The sequence below is a fragment of the Doryrhamphus excisus genome, chromosome 20, assembly GCF_030265055.1.
Source record: "Doryrhamphus excisus isolate RoL2022-K1 chromosome 20, RoL_Dexc_1.0, whole genome shotgun sequence".
NCBI classification, from domain to species: domain Eukaryota; kingdom Metazoa; phylum Chordata; class Actinopteri; order Syngnathiformes; family Syngnathidae; genus Doryrhamphus; species Doryrhamphus excisus.
Genome location: NC_080485.1, coordinates 11,236,819 through 11,243,870, shown reverse-complemented (window position 1 = coordinate 11,243,870; position 7,052 = coordinate 11,236,819). Strand labels below are relative to the sequence as shown.

The following is a 7,052-nucleotide window of genomic DNA, read 5'->3' as shown; positions in this document are numbered from 1 at the left end:
GTTTGTTCGCTGTGGCATCAAGGCATCTTTCCTTTGCAGGGGCATCAAGGCGTCTTTTCCTTTGTAGTAAAGCAAGCTGTCATATGCGTACTCGATGTTTCCACCTTAACTGTCAGTTGTCACGTTAGTCCTTTTTTGTGTATCTTTTGTCTGTATTTGTGAGACTATGGGTTTGTTTTAGCTTTTATCTTTAGCTAGCAAAATTGAGCACATACCTTCAAACATGACGTGAAGGTCATGGATGAACTGGACCACTGGATGACAGTTGGTCTCAGTGTCTCTGTGCGTTCCATAAAATGCACCTGTGTTCGTTTTCTGGGACTTGGTAGATTACCCTTCAGGGTAAAACGTTTTCTTTATACTCAGGATGTCTGAGAAAATTGACAATTTTAGGAGACTGCAGCTCTTCCCTTCCATCAAAGTAGATCCAAAGAAGCACTACAATAAAAGTAAATAATCCTTGTACTAGAAAGTGTTTACAATGCATAGCACAGACCTACATAAAGAGTAATGTGATACGCTTCAGGTTTTACGGTAAAGGCTCCTCCAGCAAAAACAAAAACAAGCTCTCTGAACTACAGTGAGATGTAGCTCAAATATATAGAGCAGGCTAGATGGGACAAGTGGTGTCACAATTATCTACAAGATTTATTTGGAGCTTTTGGCTTTCCATCCGCGTTTCCCCGCATCGAGGCGCCTGCTTATCTGCAGCGTATAGAAACACTCGCCCGCTAACGCTGTGTTCCTCTTTCAGGTTTGGCTTATAATAGCTTTAAAAGGAGGTCGGTGCTGGACAAATGTGTATTGGAGTTAATTAGACGGTTTTTGGCTAGCCCATTTAGCTCTGTGAAAGAATAATCGAAACAGCAAGGATGCTATTTATATACACCTTTGGAAACTATAAAGGGAAGAATAAACATACGGGTCAATTTATAGCAATTCATTTAACGGCTATTGAGGCCTTCACTACTAACCAAAATTATTTATTTATTTATTGTTGTACAATACAACAAAATGCAACTAATACTAGCTTTAGGTCTTTCGTGACATTACGGATGTCATTTACTGTATATAGGTTTGGTCCCAATATTGATCCCTGGGGTACGCCACATGATATGTCTAAGCTTGCTGTTCCTCGAGTCACATATTGCTTTCTGTTTTCTAAGTAGTTTTTTTACCCATTTCAAAACTAGTCTCGGGTTGCACGGCTGTGGTGTGGTTAGCGTGTAGACCTCACAGCTAGGAGACCCGGGTTCAATTCCACCCTCGGCCATCTCTGTGTGGAGTTTGCATGTTCTCCCTGTGCGTGCCTGGGTTTTCTCCGGGTACTCCGACCCCTTTGAGGATAAGCGGTAGAAAATAAATGAATGTTGTTTTCAATAAATGTTCAAAGTGCTTTTTGTCACACTCCATTCTTGCTTTTCCATATTGTAGCTCTACTTAAAACCTCATTAAGATCCCAATGTGTAAAAGATCTATTTAAGCTCATTTTCAACTGGTCTTGAGATTTTGATCAGGTCTGTAAATTTGAAAGATCCATGCCGAGCTCTTATCAAATGCGCTTCTGCCACCTTGTGGCCATTTTTATGCCTTAACTGCAGTGACAGAGCAACAAAAGATAAATACCATACTATAAATATCAAGAAGAAGCAGTATCTTGTGTGGTTACATCAGACAGCAGTTTAATTCAAGTGTACTAGCTTGGATTTAGGGAATAATCCCCAAAGATTTGAAGGTAATTGGTTGAGAATTAGAGCTGGTAAAGGGCTTACAATAATTCTTAATGAATGCGGTGGACTGGGACCAAATCAAATGTTGTTTCTTTGCACTCGCACTGCAAGTCATAGCCTGCGTGCAGTGCTGAGTATGCTATCCAGGTACTGTGACCACAGCAACACTTTCAGCAAACTGTCCTTGTAGGTCTGAATTTGAGTATCAAATAAAGAAAGCTTCCCGGCTTTCTTTTTTTTCTCCCCATTTCCTGTCCTGCTCTTCTGATAAAGCAGCCTATTAAGAAAAAATAATCAGGAATAATTCCAAAATGAAATGTACTGCACAGTAACAATCCATTTGCTTCATGTTGATTATTCCAAAACCTAGTGGCTAATCTGTTACACCCCAGTGATTTAATGGAATTGAATTATGCCGGCATCTCCCTCATTATCCTGTTGCATTACAATAGTGTGTGATTATGATTTTTTTTTTCTGATTTGGTGATGTGACTCTTGGCACTTCCCACAAGCCACAATGTTGTCCATACATCAAAAACTTTTGGATTTACAATCTAAGGCATCAGTATACTTCAAAAAGAGGTACAGAAAAAACGAGGGTCGTCATCTTCACATAACCGACCACCGTTTGACAACCCTGAACCTCCAGTGTTCCATTGAATAAAAAAAGCACCCCAGATCATGATGGATTTCTGTCCACTGTGCTGGGTAGAAAACCTCTCAGGTGGAATCTTCTTAACGTTGGAAGCCCACTGGACCTTCAAGGTTATATTTTTTCTCTTACTCACCTATGTTCTTCTGCTGATTGCCTTGATTGATTGCCTTGCAATATCAGTCAAAATTGCCTTCAATGGCCAGTACTAAAGGGGCATCCTGGGATCCTATTCCTGGCTGGCAGGGTCTGTCCACTATAGGGGACAAAATGCAGTGCTTAGAACCACTATCATCACAACATGTCATTGTTTTGTAGTAGTACCATTGATCACTTGAAATAATCTACACTACACTCTGTGACTATAATAAACTATCATTGTAGTATTTTCAACAGGGATGTTGGTGACACCAAGCTAAACCACAAACAAAGACCCTGGAGTTCCACTGCAATGTTTAATTGTCTTCCTTCACAGATATGTCTGTGTGTGTGGTGACAACTGCAACATAAAAGGTGCATCTCAACCTGCTACATTATCAAATGCCCCAAGCCCAATCAATCACAACAACCAAATATATCAAAATAAACCACAATACAGTCAAACTCACGTCATTCCTGCGTGACAACTCAACGTGGGTGGCATCCACCACGTTCCCGCGCAGTCTCCATGAGCAATCCGGAAGTGAACCGGAAGTACATCTCCGGAAACCGGAAGTGGACCCCAGCGATACATTTTTTTAATACAAATTTCTATAAACCATGAATTACTTATCTAAACAACTTTTAATAACTTCTAGCAAAATACACACCCTCAGCATTGCTTATTCAAGCCCATTAACTTATTTATTCGGAAAATTTTCTTAAGGGCAGCACAATCATGAAGCAGATAAATATTGTTAGCTATTGTGAATGTGATTTGTCTGTTTGTTAAATAAAATGACCAGAGTGACTTTGATTGGTGATTAGCATGCATTAGCTTGCTTTGACATTTGCCTTGCAGTCAATGAGGTCCGCACTTGCTAAGTCTGATAATGACCTTTGTTAATGGAAGGCGCTGCAGCTATCAGATGTGTTGATGTTAGTAATGCAAACATTGTCATAAAAAAAAATCCCCCCCCATCACACCCACTCTCCCTGCTGAGGATTCACACTAATAAGTCAATGCGATGTAATAAGTGCATTGGGAAATCACCATTTTACACCAGACCATGTGTGCTCACTGGCTCACTGTCATATTTATGGCCAGTGTCGGAATGCAAGCGGCACCCCAGTATCACCTACGCAGCTTCAGTGAACGCTAATGGCCAATTTCGACTGGTGACTTGACTTTGGTGTCGCCAGGGGACCACGCAATTACCACCGTGAGCCGGTTTCTTCGAACAATGTCAGGGTGAAATTACGTAGAAATCAGGGAAGCGAGTTTGCACACATGTGTGGGCTTGGATGACTGCAGTGGTGACCTTGGCAACAACCCATTATGGGGAGCTAAAAAGGGAGGGTGGTGGAGGTGTGTGTGTGTGTGTGGGAGGGGGGGGGGGGGGGGTAGGACTCCAGCCATTTTCCCCAGAGGGTTGACTGCCCAAGAGAGAACGACAGCGATATAACCACAAAGAGGCTTTGACTCCGATTCTATTGAGGAATCCCCTTCTGGTGATGCTGACTGGACTAGATCACCTTGTCCTCTTGCTTCCTCCCTTTTCGTTTTCGTTTCCCTTTTCTATCACTTCCTCTAAAAGTCACTAAACACACTTGGATTGCCAAAAGTAAACTCAAGGTCATGACCTACTGTACTGTACATCAAACAGAAAGCAGCAGATTTAGTTTGGGTTCAAAATGTACATTGCAGAAAATAAAACGGGACAGATTATGTGTTTTCTACATTTCTGACATATAAATGTAGTTAGAACGTATTATTATCGTGTTAAACGATGCCAAATGTTCTGATTATGAAGCTTCTGCATTTAGAAATGAGCCCTGAAAGAAGTTCGGGATGGTTCAAAATGCTCGGTTTCAAAAGGCATGGTAAAGCCGTTCCTTTGTGATGTCACAGAGAGGCAAACTCCATATATGGGCTTTGCTGTAAGCAGATAAGCTCTCTGTTTCCTCTGCTCTCTCCCAAGTGCTACAAAGCCACATTTGTTTATAATTCCTAACGACGCCACCATCAGGCAAAAGTGGTTGGAGTTCCTGATTCACTATCAGAAAAAAAATGGTTTTTAATCTGTCAACGGCATTTCACACTGGACTGTTTTGTGAACATGGGCTAGCATGCAGCCGGACTAGCCGGCAAACTGCTGTTACTGTTGTGGTCGTATAGCTGAATTCCAGATGCTACTTCCTGTCCAAAAGTCATTTATTGAAACACACATGAGTATTATTCATGTCTTAATTAGCATATTTTTACTGATTATATCTACTATATTGGGTAATGTGATTGTAAAGGTGACTATAGGGGTGTTATTTCATGTCTACAGGGCTCTAAGAATGTTAGAAATCATATTTAGAAAGTCATGAACAGATATTGTATGCTCTAACTATTAAAATTGGATCCTACTTTGCGGAAATTCACTTATTGCGGTCGGGTCTGGAACCAATTAACCGCGATAAACGATGGATTGCTGTATTGCTCAACACAGCAGCAAACAGAAGCAATGTTGTAATTGCGGTAAGGAGCAAAAATGCATGTTGCATTCTGGACTGAGACATTTCCACAAGGGCAATGAGGAAAAAAAATCAATGTGAGGATAAATATGTTTATCAATATGTGTTTGCTTTTAGGAGATACATAAAAAGATGCAAATTGTTGCCTCCTGTAACCTCAATTTCCACACATTGTTGCATATTTTAAAAACACGAAGCGAAAGATGATGTGCTGCCTGACTAAAATGCTGTTTTTCATACATTTTGCCTGAAATCCAAAAGCCTGTTAAAAGGAACAGGTCAAACTGAAAGTTCCCAGTTTCATACTTTGATGTATTTCATGTTCTCAAAATCTGAAGGTGATGTGTGGGCGTTCAAAGTTCTTTCTTTGAAGTGTTGGTCCAGACAGACCAAAACTTTGTGCAACCGAATAGAAGACCAAGGAGGTAATGTGGTCTTCACTGCTTCCTGTTTTCCATACATGGAGGAATACAAAAGGTGTGATGGCACAGTGGGACAAATTGATTGATGGCAGCCCTGATGATCTTCAGCCTCCATACAAGTGGCTGGGCTTTTTTCCAGAAAACCACAAAGCGCCATGCGTGTCTGCCGTTTAATCCTTGAGCCCTCTCCAAACCTCCCTGCTGTGCTCTTATTACGCAATCATTTCTCACACACACAGGACTGAAGCCGAATGGCAACACGCCACACAAAAACAATCTGTGGTGAAGGCGATACAAAGATACACTGGAAGGGAATGATGGAGAGGTGCATGAAGAAAACAAAGCATACACATCTTCTTCCTCACTTCCAGGCAGCTAGGCCGAGTCACTTCAGGCAGATGGTCCAACAGGAGGAGGTCTTCTGATCTTTTCTGCCAGGAATTTGCTTGACGATGTGATGGGTGACATTCTTAAATAGCTTCATAGATAATACTGAAGTAACTCCTCAAGACTCATATGAGCGTTTTCTCTCTAGGTTAATAACATACATACCTTTATTGCTTTAATAATAATAACAATAATAATACCACTTATCCTCACAAGTGTCACGGGGGTGCTGGAGCCTATCCCAGCTAACTTCAGGCAAGAAGCAGGGTACACCCTGGACTGATCGCCAGCCAATCACAGGGCACATATAGACAAACAACCATTCACACTCACATTCATACCTATGGACAATTTGGAGTCGCCAATTAACCTAGCATGTTTTTGGAATGTGGGAGGAAACCGGCGTACCCGGAGAAAACCCACGCATGCACGGGGAGAACATGCAAACTCCACACAAAGATGGCCGAAAGTGGAATTGAACCCGGGTCCCCAATAGATATTATCACTTTTTCAAATTCAAACGATTTACTTGTGCTAAACTTAAAGTTTTGTCCAACGGAGCGGGGAGGACGGACAAAGTAAGCAGCCATAAACTTACCACTTCCACAAGGAATGAGAGGAAATAGATATTATCACTTAATACTATTTCAAATTCAAACGGTGTGAAAACATTTTTGTCCCCCAGTTGGAGAATGACAGAAAATAATTGAGAACAACTGGGTGAAGGCATCAACTCGATTATTACAGAACCAAATGTTGGGACTGTGGGAGGACATCATGGAACCTGGAGGGTACCCATGCAAGAATACGAAGAACATGCTTATCCATCCAGGATTGTAAAATTATGGAATAGCAAGAAACTGGTTTGGTTCCCTACTGTTATCATGATTACAACAATATACAGTAACAGATTTTTATACTTCAACTAGACATAGTTGCTTTAATACTTTGGTTTTGTGACCCAAAAACTACATGATCTGAACGTCCGACAGGAAAAAGCCATACAATGTACTCTACATCTACCAAGGGACAATGCACTATGCAGCACATTGCTCCATTGTCAGCCCTTTTGTTTTAGTCCTTCACTGACCTTAGGAATTAGTTATGAGCCCACTGGCATGTCTTCCGTCTATTTTGCTCCTTACTGAATTCCCAACACCAAACATGCCGACATTGCATTCTAGCCAAATAATGCTATGA

At 41.2% G+C, this 7,052-nt stretch overlaps 1 long non-coding RNA gene across 1 annotated transcript; it reads right to left on the bottom strand.

Annotated features, from left to right (window-relative positions):
• Positions 1-1,409: 1,409 nt before the first annotated feature.
• Positions 1,410-3,048, bottom strand: LOC131108061 (uncharacterized). Its single transcript, XR_009120391.1, has 3 exons — positions 2,991-3,048; positions 2,519-2,638; positions 1,410-2,007 (listed from the first exon to the last, which is right to left on the bottom strand). It is a non-coding gene; the product is annotated as an uncharacterized LOC131108061 (long non-coding RNA).
• Positions 3,049-7,052: the final 4,004 nt, after the last annotated feature.